Source organism: Cajanus cajan, chromosome 4 (assembly GCF_000230855.2).
Source record: "Cajanus cajan strain Asha chromosome 4, NIPB_CcT2T_4, whole genome shotgun sequence".
Lineage (NCBI taxonomy): Eukaryota > Viridiplantae > Streptophyta > Magnoliopsida > Fabales > Fabaceae > Cajanus > Cajanus cajan.
In genome coordinates, this window is record NC_138520.1 from 33,037,370 (window position 1) to 33,052,237 (window position 14,868).

Sequence of the window (14,868 nt, forward strand, 5' to 3'; positions counted from 1 at the left end):
TGGCGTGTAGCGGGTTTCATAATCTAGAAATTTCTTGCTCAAGTAGTAGATGGCTCGTTCTTTCTTTCCAGTTTCGTCCTGTTGCCCTAGCACGGCTCCCATGGACTCATCAAGCACTGTTAGATAGAGGATTAATGGCCTTCCTTCGACAGGTGGCACCAATACTGGTGGATTGGCCAAGCACTGTTTGACCTTGTCAAAAGCTCGTTGACAATTCTCATTCCAAGTTTCGGAATGATTCTTGCGCAATAGCTTGAATATTGGCTTGCACGTGTCAGTCAACTGTGCGATGAACCTCGCAATGTAGTTCACCCTGCCAAGGAATCCTCTTATCTCCTTCTCGGTTTTAGGAGGAGGCATTTCCATTATTGCCTTTACTTTATCGGGGTCCACCTCTATGCCTTTTTCACTAACGATGAACCCGAGAAGCTTACCCGACCGGACTCCGAAAGTACACTTAGCCGGATTTAGCTTAAGTTGATACTTGCGAAGCCGATTGAATAATTTTCTCAAATATTGAATATGGTTCATCTCGTCTTTCGACTTTGCGATCATGTCATCCACGTATACTTCAATTTCCTTGTGGATCATGTCGTGGAATAGTGTCACCATCGCTCGTTGGTAGGTGGCGCCCGCATTTTTAAGTCCAAAAGGCATTACCCTATAGCAAAAAGTGCCCCAGGGTGTGATGAAAGAAGTTTTCTCGCGGTCTTCCATATTCATTTTGATTTGGTTATACCCCGAGTATCCATCCATAAAGGAATAGAGTGTGTTCGTGGCTGTGTGATCCACGAGTGTATCGATGTGGGGCAAGGGAAAATCGTCCTTTGGACTGGCACGATTCAAATCCCTATAATCAACACACACTCTAACTTTCCCATTCTTTTTGATGACTGGCACAATGTTAGCCAGCCATTCGGGATACTGGGATACAACCAAGAATCCCGCATCCAATTGTTTTTCTACCTCCTCCTTAATCTTTAAGGACCATTCGGGCTTGATTCGTCGAAGCTTTTGCTTAATGGGTCGAAACCCCTCTTTTAAGGGCAACTTGTGTTCGACAATGTTGGAGTCCAAACCGGGCATATCATGGTACGACCATGCAAATACGTCCTTGTATTCCCTCAATAATTGAATCAATTGTGTTTTTATTCCATCACTGATACGGGTCCCAATGTTGACCTCTTTCAATTCTTGATCCTGCCCCAAATTCACGGTCTCCAATTCTTCTTGATTCGGTTGGAGTATACGAGCTTCTTGATCTAGCAGTCTTTGCAGATCCGGAGAGATGGTCTCCTCATCACTGTCCAACTCAACCCATTCACCCTCGGCTTTCGGATCCCGGTCAGAGCGAGCAATCACAGACATAATTATTTATTGGTTCTGTTTAGGTTTAGAGTTTATTAATATTAATGAGAGAGAGAGAATAGAACAAAATGAGAGAATAATGTGTGAAAAATGCCTCTTTATTGATATATGTATGTAAAACTGTACAAAACCCTTTATTTACATGAAAAGGTCCTCATGATCTCGGGTACTGATCATGAGTCCCTAAAAGAAAAAATGTGGAGGGGCCCTATCATGGCTTGCCCTTCTCTCTACTCCTGCTGCGGTAGAGGATTCTTGCTCACGTCGGGCGCCGTCGAATCGAAAGTGACCCACCCAGCGTCGATAAGGTCTTGGACCTTATACTTGAGAGCTCTGCAGTTCTCCGTTGAATGTCCCGGTGCCCCCGAATGGTATAGACATTTGTCTTGTGGATTGTACCAATCGGGGTAAGGTGGATTCACTTTCTTTGGTGGAATGTAAGCTATAAGACGCGCCTCCACTAGCTTCGGCAGGAGATCGCTATAAGTGGTCGGAAGTTTATCAAACTTCTTCACAGAGTTGTTTTGCGATTTGCCTGACTTCGAAGCGGAAGAAGATGGGGAAATGGTTATAGCGTTGACTCCTCCTTCTTTCTTCTTCCCGAAGGCCTTCTTAGCTTCATATGGTTGGGAAGGCTTAGCCAGCTTCCCACTTTTAAGTCCTTGTTCCACCCTTTCTCCAATGGTGATGATGTCCGAGAAGAGTGTCGTTGTGTTCCCTATCATTTTATCGTAATAGGGACCAGTCAACGAGTTGATGAATAAGGACACCGTCTCCTTATCCGACAGCGAGGGCTCTATCTGTGCCGCCAACTCCCTCCAACGTTGGGCGTACGCCTTGAAGGATTCATCGTTCTTTTTGCTCAAGGCTTGAAGATCAGACCTATCGGGTGTTAGGTCGATGTTGTATTTATAGCGCTTGAGAAAGGCGTCGGCCAACTGCCTCCATGTATGTACTAGATTTCCATCTAGCTGCATATACCAGTTGAGCGCAGTTTCAGCTAAGCTCTCTTGAAAGCAGTGGATCAAGAGCTTTTCATTTGTGGCATATGCAGCCATCTTGCGGCAGTACATGGTGAGATGACTTTTGGGGCAAGTCGATCCCACATACTTTGGGAAATCCGGCACTTTAAATTTAGGAGGGAATTGAATGTCCCTCACTAAGCACATGTCGGCGGCATCTTTGATGTCAAAATCATGCCCCTCCATAGCCCTTAGCCGATCCTCGAGGGCGTGGAATTGTTCCTTTGATACTTCGGGTTCTTTAATCATAATTCCAGCCCCAAGGTGTACAGCGTGTGGAGGATCTTTTTCATGCTCTTCCTCCTCTCCCTCATGATGGGACCCATGATCACTGTGATGAGATTCATGGATGTTGTGATGACGCATGAGTTCCATCATTTGCGCCATTTGGTCTTTAAGTTGTGAAAGCTCGGTTGTGAGCTTTTTGTTTTGCTCCTCCAATGCTTCCATTTTCTTGATCTTCTTTGCGCGTGTGAGGACAGAGAGATGACCAGCCACTTTCTAAAAATGAATTTTTAATCTAATTAATTTATGGAATGAATACGCTCTTGACATGAGCTTGATAACCCTCCATTTTTAAGGCGCTGCCTTTTTAAAATAGAGTGTTACCACCCTCCTTGACTTATGATCTCTCCTCAACGGAGAAACTCGATAATTATGGGTCACTTTTACTCATGTCAAGAGGTATTGGTGAACCTAAAATGCATGGTTTATGAGGATGCATGATATCTTTGTTGGTAATGATGCACATGCTCCTTATTTTTATTATATTTTTACACATGGTCTTTCCTCTCATGTCATGGTTTTTTCATGCATGGGGATTATTCTTTAGACCTTATCACGAGGTTATTTATTAATGCACAAACAATGTCACATAACGAATGCACAAACAATTCACTCATCCACGAACAGTCACGAGCGAATCACGAGGTAGGGGTCTCCTGCAGAAAAGTGCATATTCAAGGAGGATCTAACTGTTCTCACTTGGTCAAAGGCCCCCAAGGTGCCCCCATTATAGGGACCCAATTCCTCTCGTCGTAGGTCGATGGAAAGCTCCAACGCACCGTCGGACTCAAGTTCATGGTTATCACCTTGAGTGATGTTTTCCGACAACGGTCTACGGGCACCTATAGACCCATTCGACAACCGGCCGTACTAACATCCACTCCCTATGGTTAATCACTCATGCCCCCGGGTATAGAGGGAACTGTTGTGTGCAAAGGTTTGTGTGCAGTTTTTATTTCAAACAATTGCGGAATTTAAACATACAACAGTTATTTAAAGCCATATAATAAATCATGTTATCATACAAGCAAGGGGTAACGAAGTAATTTTTAACTATTATTTGTTAAAAACAATCTGTCACTAAATGGGACTGACTCTCGAAGCTTCCCCAGTGGAGTCGCCATCTGTCGCCACCGGCCCAAACGGGCCTCGGCGGTCGCGAAGACGGTCGAGCTCGCTTTTATTTTGGTTTTGAAAATGTATTGGATTATTAGAACGACTTGTTCTCAAACTGAGACCTTGTCGATCTTATCCAATTTATTTATTAAAATGTCTCACCAATCCATATTAATCCCAAGCGGGACCCTCCATGGATTAGTGGCTTTCGTAAAAGGAGGGTTCGTGGAGTCGCCACCAATGTTTTACTCAAAACATTGGAAAAAGGGATAAGGCAATTGATTTTATAAATCAACTTTGGCCATTACAACCAAAGTTGGGTAAGGGAGTCGGTTACGCGTGGGGAAGGTGTTAGCACCCCACAGCACCCCTTTCGGGTTCCCTATGACAGATTATTTCTAAAATAACAGTGTAAAATTACTAAATTATCCCTATTTATTCTAAGCAATTATAAATTAACTATCTACATGATGACAGTTTAAATATGCATACAGAAAGCAGTAAAAGGAAGGACTTTAAGAAGAAACCTTTGAAGCGTGCTTTTATATATTTCGTAAAACTGGGAAGCTTTTTGGCGTTCCCTCGCTCTACAAGCCCGCTCGCTCCCTCCTAAAAACTTTTGACTACGGAAATCCGGAGGATTTCCCTTCGACTAGGTTCGATCCTCAAGCAAAATGGCTCGGGGTTCAAGAACTTCGCCGGATCAACTCTCTGAGTGATTTCTAGGGCAGAACACTGCTCAAAAACCCCAGAATACTCAAGGAGAGGGTTGAAACTGTGTGAAAAAGTGTGGAATGACGTCCAATTGACGTCATATTTATAGGGAATAGGCGCAATACGGCCTACAGAAGCAATACGGCCGTATTGAAATTTTTGAACTTCAATACGGTCGTATTGAGTTCAATACGGCCGTATTGAAATTCAGAAATTTCAATGCGCCCGTATTGAGTTCACTGCGGCTGTATTGAAGCTTCAATACGGCCGTATTGATTTTAGTACGGCCGTATTGAAGTTTCAGAAACTTCAATACGCCGCATTGAGTTCACGGCGGCCGTATTGAAGCTTCAATACGGCCGTATTAAGTTCAGTACGGCCGTATTGGGCTTCATTCCCTCCACTTCCTTATTTTGAGCTATTCTAAGACCTCTAGACCTACAGAGAACCCTCCTAGGGCCTTCCAGGAGTCCTTCTGGCTGATCTTCCTTCAGTCTTCGAGAATCTTCAAGCTTTATTTCCGACCCGGACAATTTTAGGGGTCTACAAGTATGAGCTTGTTTTAAAACTTTTTCTCAAATTTTGTTGTTCAACCTTAATGCAAAGTTGAACCAAATCATCCAAATCCCTATAAGGGAGAAGCTCAACCTTATCTCTTATATCAAAAGATAAACCACTCAAAAATCTAGCAATGGTAATAGTTTCTTCTTCCCTAATGCCAGCCCTCATTATGTATAACTCCATCGTTTGCCTATATTCTTCCACAGTCATATTTTTTTGGTGGAGTCTTTGGAGCTTGTTGATAAGCTCCCTAGTGTAGTAAGAGGGTATATGCCTCCTCCTCAAGGCACTCCTTAATTCATTCCAATATTGAATTGGAGGTTCATTATGGAGACGCCTATCTCTCACAAGTGAGGTCCACCAATACATGGCATGACCTTGGAAACTCAAGGTGGCTAGGGAAACTTTTCTTTCTTCACTTACTTGGTGGCAAGTGAATATTTGTTCCACTTTCATTTCCCAGTCTAGATACCCCTCCACATCATCTTTTCCATGAAAATAAGGGAGATCTACCCTAGATTCCCTTGTCTTGGAGGTCCTATGGGTTCTCCTAGGAGGTGGTTGGTAATGATCTCCTAAAGCTAGGCTATCATGCATTGACTCTCCTAGTGTGGAACTATAAGCGTATGAATTATGTTGACCATGATGGTTCTTTTTGTCTTTTTCCTTTAATAGACGAATTTCCTCCTCCATAAGAGCAATATGAGCTTCTCTTTCAAATTTTTCTCTAAGTCTTTGTTGAGATTCTTGCTCTTTCCATAACTTTAGTGATCTCAATTCACGTGATAACTTAGCAAAATCTTTGTTATCACTTGAATTAGTATCACTATGAGGAGTAGAAAATTCTTCCATTATAGGTGAAAGGTTCTTTTTGAAGAAAGAAGTTTGAAAAGCAATTTTTTTTATGCAAGGTTAAGACTAAGTACTTGGAGGATTATGTATACAAATTGAACTTTGGAGGGAGGTGAGCTACTAGGAGCCACTTAAAAACCAAGCCTCTTCAAGTAAAAATTACTAATCCCCTTTGTAGTTAATCTCTACCAAATTCTTTTCAATGAAAATTATTTTTGATGTTTTATGAACTATGATATACTAGTCGTATGATAGCAAGTAAAGACAAGTATTAAGCAAAAATTTAAACTACCTAAACGTGTCCTAGGGTGAGAGCTTGAGAGATACCAAAGATCAATCAAGGACCACTCCCACCAAGTACTAACGAAAATGGTAAACTTAAGGAGAGATGGTTGTGTACCAAAGACACTCCCAAGATACTCCTTGAAATGGCCCAAATACAAGGTATGAATCAAATCGGAAAGCAAAGAACAAGTGGCTTAAAGTAATGTATGAAAACAGCCACCAAGAATTAGTGATGGATTAGTGACTAAATTTGAAAACAAATTTTCAAACTAGTAAGGAAAATTAGTCACTACAATCCGTCACTAACACTTATATATATATATATATATTTTTTTTTTAAATCAATTACAAATTCAAATTAAATCTCCAAGATGCTTCACGGTTTTTCCAGTCCAGCCACCACCAAATTTCCAGCCAAGAGTGTTTAGTGTTTGTGTTTAAGTAGCCAAATCCGAAAGCCACCTCTAGCTTCCTTCCTCCTCCTTTCCTTAGGCTTCTTTTGATGACCCTTGTAGAACTAGCTTCTAGGAAGATAGGCTAGGTAAAACTTAGGCCACACTTTGATTTGAACAATTATAAGAACAACCAGAAAATATGGAAGAAGTAGGGAAAGACAAGAGTAGATTAAGAATTGGCAAGTTTAGATGACACAAATATGTAGATGACTAGAACAAGAAGGAATTTAACCTAGATTGGTTCTAGAATGGATGCACAAAACCAAAACACTCAAAGTTACAATAGCTGAAAATTTTATGAATCAAAAACAAGTACAAACCGAGAGGCAACAAAACAAATGAGAATTCAAAACTCCTTAATTGGCTTTTGCTTTTCAAATTTAGATTTAGCACTTTTTTTTTTAATCACTTTTGTTTTGAATTTCTTTTGATCTTTCTTCTAATATTTTTTTTTAAAACTTAGGAGTTTCCTTTTTCTTTCAATACTTAGAAGTCATATACGTCTCGATCACCTTATGAAACACTAAAACCGGATTTCAAATTTGAATTGCCAAATGACAAACAAATAAGGTTCAAATTCAAGTCAAATGAGTCATGCTTTTTATGTTTGTAAATTTAGAAGGCACATGCACGGTTTTAGGCTCCACAATTCAAATTCAAATTTGAATTACAAACACAAATTTCAGCACTCCTTTACAAAACAAAGATCAAACACTCACGGATTGAAGAAATTTTTTAAGACATTTTCAAATTTTTTTTGGAAACCTAAATATTCTAAGAAAACTACTAATGATCTAATAGTAGTTCATGAACTCAATCAAACAAAAATATGAGCTTATACCAACAATAATGGATCTCGGCCAAATCCAGAAAAAAATACTTTTAAGATTCAAATCAAATGAAAATCAAATCGGTTCAACAAGCATAGCTAGGAATGATGAACATGAAAGAACTACACAATCCTACTAGACATGGATTTCAAAACAAAAGACTCAAGCATACAATTGACCAAATAAAATTTTCAATGAGACTCAAAGAAATTAAAAAGTTCATAGGTAGAAAATTTTCCTAATAGACAAAAGAGTTGGAGCATGATTCATGGAAGCAATTCAAGGTAAAATGCATATATGAATCATTCAAGCAAAACCAAAACTAGATCCATCAATTTTAAGACAAAAAAATTAGATCTAGGAAGGAATCAACTCTAAAATGACATGAACACAAAATGAACAAGATGAACACAAGATGAATGAACCACGGATCACAAATTTCAAAAGATAAGGATCAAGACTTATCTCTTGAAGACAAACCGGATGCTCTGATACCACTTGATATGCTTCCACTTGGATGCACATGGATTCTTCACACCTTCACGGAATTCCTTGGATGATTCTTCAAGGAATTAAGACGCCTCAAAGGTGCAAGGTGACCTAAGCTTGCATTCAAGCTAAGTCCAAAGAAGATAAGGTGTCCTAGCTCTACAAGGAGAAGCTCTCAAGTAGGGTAGAAGCTAGGAGAAAGGTGACTTCGGAGAAGGAGAATTCTATGAAAGAAATGCTCATTCAATATTATCCAAAGTGATACAAAACTCGGTCATATGAAGATTTATAGTAAAAATTAGGTTAAGGGTTTAAGTTGGGTTTACCTAGAGTTAAGTAAAACCATGGTATGGTTAACTTAACTCTAGGCGCCAAAATTTGAATTCTAAAATTCAAACTTTGGTGCCAACCGGCCACCCCTCCATGTGCACTCATTTGGATGTGATTTAGTATCCATTTGAGTTGCATTTCGGTCACACCATGTGCATCTGTGCACATGGCCGAAATGCACCTTCAAATGTCATACTAATGACATTCAAATGAAAGTGAACATGTTAACCTAAATTAACCCTAAATCTAAATGACCATGAAATGAAATTCCTATGCTACATGGCCGGAAATACAAGGCCAAAACAAATACAAGGCACTAAGGTCCAATCCTACACTAACCCTAATCTAATGGGCTTGAGACAAAGCCTAACAAAATAAAGTGGCGGGCCTTCCTTGGGCTTGGGCCCACTCTTCATGCATCATCCTTGCCATAGCCCTAGTAGTTGGGCCCTTAGCCCATGGGCCTCCTCCATCACCATATGCGAAAGGATGTCCAAAGGCATTGTTTTAGATGTTTGGCTTGTTTACAAGCTAAGTCTAAAGTGATGCCAAATGGTACATACACACCTTTGCCAGTTGCTTCTTCCCCTTGGGTAGATATTAGCATGGATTTTGTGCTAGGTTTACCTAGAACCCAAAGGGGAATGGATTCTATCTTTGTGGTAGTGGACTGTTTCAGTAAAATGGCTCATTTCATTCCATGCCACAAAGTAGATGATGCAAGCAACATTGCAAAATTCTTCTTTAGAGATGTGGTTAAACTCCATGGGCTTCCTAGGACTATAGTTTCAGATAGAGATACAACGTTCCTAAGCCACTTTTCGCGTGTCTTATGGTCAAGACTAGGAACCAAACTCCTCTTTTCAACTACTTGTCATCCTCAAACAGATGGCCAAACTGAGGTAGTGAATAGATCTTTGTCTACTATGCTTAGGGCAGTCCTAAAGGGCAATCACAAATCTTGGGATGAGTTTTTGCCTCACATTGAATTTGCCTACAATAGGGTAGTTCACAAAACTACCAATATTTCTCCTTTTGAGGCTGTATATGTTGGTCCCTACGGTTAGAATCTAGAAGGGGGGGTTGAATAGATTCTATGTTATTTTTCCTTTTCTTCTTTGCTTTCTAAATCTTTACCAAACAAATCTTGATTTAAAACAAACCTTTAAACATAAAAGGTAATTCAGAGTTATAAATGCACAGCTTATCCAACAAGATTTGAATAACAAGATATGTAAAGATTGAATTTATCAATTACCAAGAATCTTTAAAGTTCAGTTTCTGCAGATAATGTTTTTCTTCATACAACATTAATCAAGAAACTTATACAGAATGTAAAGAGTGTAAGGGTTAAGAAAATCATGCACCAAGATATATACTGGTTCAGCCATCCAAAGGCCTACATCCAGTTTCAGATTTAGATACACCTCTAAATCCAGTCAAATCCACTATTGATATTCTTTACAAGCACCCTGCACAAGCAATATCCAATCAATGAATTTAACAAGTAAATCTTGACACCCACAAGATTAACAAACCATTTCTTGACTCCACAAGAAACATATAACCCAAGAATATTGATCCCACAATATCCTACTTGAGAAAAACCTATCTCAAGATTTCTCTTTACACAACTCTTCCAGAGATTCTCTAATCTCAAGAGTTAAAACCATCCAAACAATAAAAGATCAGAAACGAGTACACCTGTTCGTGTAGATATGATCTTCAACAACGTAAACCAGTTTAGAATGAATTTTCTATATGAACTTCATCTTCTTGAATTGATCTTGCACACTTCTTTTTCCAAAAGTTGATTTTCAGCAGATATGTTCTTTCTTTCTTTTTCAGAAAATCTTTTTCTCTTTTGCAGTAATGTGTATTAAAAAAACTTCTTTCCGTGTGTGAAAATTCTTTTTTTTCTCTTCTTTTTTCTTGTCAAAAAAACTTCAGTTTTAATCTTATTTAAAGACAATTTTCATGTGCAAGGAAACAGTTATTTCAGTTATATTCATAACAGAGATAATCTATTACCTGTGATGGTAATCTATTACCACGAGTTAGAATAACTGAACTAATTGTTTCAGCTCCTGTTTTAATCTATTACCTAACATGGTAATCGATTAACACGATGCCAAAATAACACAAAACTCACATTTGGAACAGAGGTAATCGATTACTTTAAAGAGATAATCGATTAACACGATCCTTTTTCCTCTTGAAATCATCAGAATCAGTTTGGTAATCTATTACCACACATGGTAATCGATTATTCCAGTATCAATCAGTTTTTCAACATGAGTCAGGTAATCTATTACCAGTTCAGGTAATCTATTCCTTAACTCAGAAAATTTCTGATGTTTTCAAGTTTTCATTTAAAGTCTCAAACACTCAGTAAATTAATACTTCATGTTCTCAACAATGAATGAAATAAGAAAAATGAGTATTATGATATTTTCACCTTCATGTTAATTACTAATTTTTAACACATAACAAACAAACACATACAAGCCTAATCTTTTAAACAATCAATACATTATCCTTTTGACATAGGCTTAAAATAAAAAGCAACATGAACAAAACATCAAAACTAAAACTTCTAGGGAACATCTTCCAGATGTAGATTCTTCAATCTTCAACAATCTCCCCCTTTTTGGTTTTGATGAGCCAAACTCTTCATGTTGACTTTCACAATCATCATGTTGTTTTGTTTCACTTGTTTGTTTGAAATTTGAACTTGAATTTGAACCTGCATATGTCTAGAACAAAAACTTCCATACAAAGCATTATGCAGTTCTATTTCCATTTATTTCTTATACAATACATAAACAACCATATAAACATTTAATCAGTTTCTCATGAATTTCTCCCCCTGTTTGGCTTAACCAAACCAAAAAAAACAGAGTAAACAGAGAAATAACATGATACTTATGCAACAACAAGCACTTAATAAGACTTTCATCATATAAGCATTAAAAATGTTCAGAAGCATACAAATACTACAACTATTACAAACTTTAAGTCTGAAATATAAATCAAAGTATTTATGCAGAACAAATTAAAATGCAGTGCCTAAAATGTAATGCATAACTAAAGTTCTTCAGGGTAGGGTATGTTCATCGCATCCAGTCGTTCAGATATAGATTCAAAACAAGCCTTCAGCTCTTGATAATCTCTTCTCTGAGTTTCTCTGATGTCATCTAGCTTTGCCAGAACAGATAGCTCAAAAGTAGAAAGAGGCTTGGGCTCTTCAGCACCTTCCTCTTCTTCAATTTGAACTTCAGGTTGAGACGGCTCTGTAGTCTCAGCAGTAGGAACATCTTCCTTTGCTATCCAACCAGCATCTGTTTTCACTAGCTTCATCATTTTCAGAGCTCTATCCTTGATATCATGAACATCTCTGGTGACCTCTTTTGCTTCACCAGTTAAGGGAACTTTATAGAACACCAATACCTTGCTTATGAACACAGCATATGGACACTTGCAGTCCATTAACCTCCTTGTCTTTAGCATTATGTCTTCTACCACATATACCCAATCAACTTGAATGTTGTTCTTAAAAGCTGCGAGCAGTGCCATATCTTCTTCACTGATTTGTGCGTGATTGCTCCCCCTTGCTGCCAGAATCCAGACAATTACATAATGTAGGAGTCTATCTTCCATTCGTAGACCTCCAGCATTATATGTAATTTTCCTCTTTTCTTTTCTTTTGTATTCTTTATTAGCCTCCCAGGCTGAAACATCCCTCAGCATACTCATAAAAAACGTATCTTTATCTATTAAGAAATTTTTCATCTTTAATTCATTGAAGGTAGGTTTAATACCATTTCTGGTTAATCCACCAATCTTCAAAAATACATCAGCAGATAGAGTAACTTTTATTCCTTTAACTTCTGAAACCAAAGCACCATTTTCATCTTTTCCCAAATTTGAGTAAAAGACCCTAACAAGATCAGGGTAGTACAGTCCACTTAACCCAACAAATTTGCTAACTCCTTGACTAGATAACAGAGTAGGAAATGTAAAACCTTGCTCTATAAGCCAAGACGAGTAGAGTACCTTTGGAGCCACAATGTCTTTGCAAGCAAAAGACTCATTGAAAGTTTCCTCTTGAGACTTCCTTGTGAACCACGAATGAGAATATTCTTCTTCAGGTTCTGGACGAGAGGACTCTTGTTTCTTCTTTTTAGATGTACCTTGACCTTGAGTAGTAGGACGAGGGTAATCTCTGTTGGCTATGTGCTTTACACGCTTTCCTTTGCCAAGACTTTCCATGAATGGGGCTTAGGGTTAGGTTTTGAAATAGATTTTGAGATAGAAAAGGGAACCAGGGGTTTCGTTCGTTTTAGTTTGAAGTAAAAATGGAGAGAGTTTTGAATTAATTTGAATTCGAAACAGATTTAAAGAGAGTTTTTGAGTAAAAAAAAACAGGGGTTCGCGTCAGGTAATCGATTAACCCAGTTGGTAATCGATTATCTCGCAACTGAAACAGGGTAATTATGCAAGTGAGTGAGTGGTAATCGATTAACCCGCATGGTAATCGATTATCACAGTGGGTATGCATCAGAAATTGCATCAAAGTAGCAGAGGTAGTCGATTACTGAAAATTGATAATCGATTACTGCTGTTGATTTTTCAGCAATTTCTTCATTTCTTCCAATGGTAATCGATTAACCCGATAGGTAATCGATTATCACAGAGAAATGTGTGCAGATACAGGGCATACTGTGTTTTGTGTGATTTCCTATTATGAGTGCACATACATCAAGTTTAAACCTATAAGTGCTTAGCAATTTCATGCATATTCACACAATCATACTTTAATTATGAGATTTAGGATAGATTGGACTCACTAATGATACCAAGATTGGTTCTTAGCTTGAAAAATCTTTCCTTTGGTAGAGGCTTTGTAAAGATGTCAGCAAGTTGATCTTCTGACATTATGAATTTGATGTCACAGTCTCCTTTCTCTACATGATCTCTGATAAAGTGATGTCTAACTTCAATGTGCTTAGTTCTTGAGTGTAGAATAGGATTCCTTGAAATGTTAATTGCACTTGTGTTGTCACACTTCAGTGGTATGTGATCAATCTTCAAACCAAAGTCTTGAAGTTGATGTTTAAACCAAATTGACTGAGCACAGCAGCTTCCAGCAGCTATATACTCAGCTTCAGCAGTTGAGAGTGCTACACAAGCTTGTTTCTTGCTCTGCCACGATATGAGACATTCTCCAAACGTGTGGCACGTTCCACTTGTACTTTTCCTATCCAATTTACAACCAGCAAAATCGGAGTCAGAGTAACCAGTTAAAGATGGAGAAGTACCTTTAGGATACCACAATCCAACATTGATTGTGCCTTTCAAATACTTCAGTATTTTCTTTACAGCCTTCAGATGTGATTCCTTTGGTTTTGATTGGAATCTAGCACATACACATACACTGTACATGATGTCAGGTCTGCTAGCTGTTAGATACAGAAGAGATCCAATGATCCCTCTATACATTGATTCTTCAACATCTTTTCCTGCAATATCACTATCTAGATAACAATTAGTAGACATAGGAGTATTTGATATCTTACAATTCTCCATATCAAATTTCTTTAACAGTTCTTTGCTATATTTAGTTTGATGTAGAAAAATTCCATTTTCCATTTGTTTGACTTGTAGTCCTAGGAAGAAGCTTAATTCTCCCATCATAGACATATCAAACTCCTTCTGCATATTGGAAACAAATTCTTCACAAAGAGATTGGTTAGTTGATCCAAATATTATATCATCAACATAAATCTGAATCAGCAGAATATCTTTTGATTTTCTCTTTATGAAAAGAGTTTTATCAACATTACCTCTTTGAAAGTCATGAGTTAGTAGAAACTTACTCAGCCTTTCATACCATTTCCTTGGAGCTTGTTTCAGTCCATACAAAGCTTTCTTGAGCTTGTAAACATGCTTAGGTAATTTGCAGTCAACAAAACCAGGTGGTTGATCTACATAAACTTCTTCATCAATTAAACCATTTAAAAATGCACTTTTCACATCCATTTGATATAGTTTGAAATCAAACACACAAGCAAATGCAAGTAAAAGCCTAACAGCTTCTAATCTAGCAACTGGAGCATATGTTTCACCAAAGTCTATACCTTCCTGTTGATTGTATCCTTTGGCTACTAATCTAGCTTTATTTTTAACTATAACACCTTCTTCATTTAGTTTGTTTCTGAAAACCCATTTTGTACCAATGACATTCATATTCTTATTGAAAGGAACTAAAATCCAAACATCATTTCTTTTGAATTGATTCAGTTCATCATGCATGGCCATTATCCAGAATTCATCTTTTAATGCATGTTCCACACATAATGGTTCAATTTGAGAAACAAATGCCATATCATCACTTAGAAGATTAAAAGAGTGTCTAGTAGAAACTCCCTTATTTATATCTCCAAGAATGTTATCCAGAGATAGATCTTTGGGTTTCCTCCATTCTTTGGGTAGTGATGTGTCTTCAGATGGTGTTTTCTGCTGTAGTTCCAGTTTTTCTTCTTCTTGTGTAATACTGTC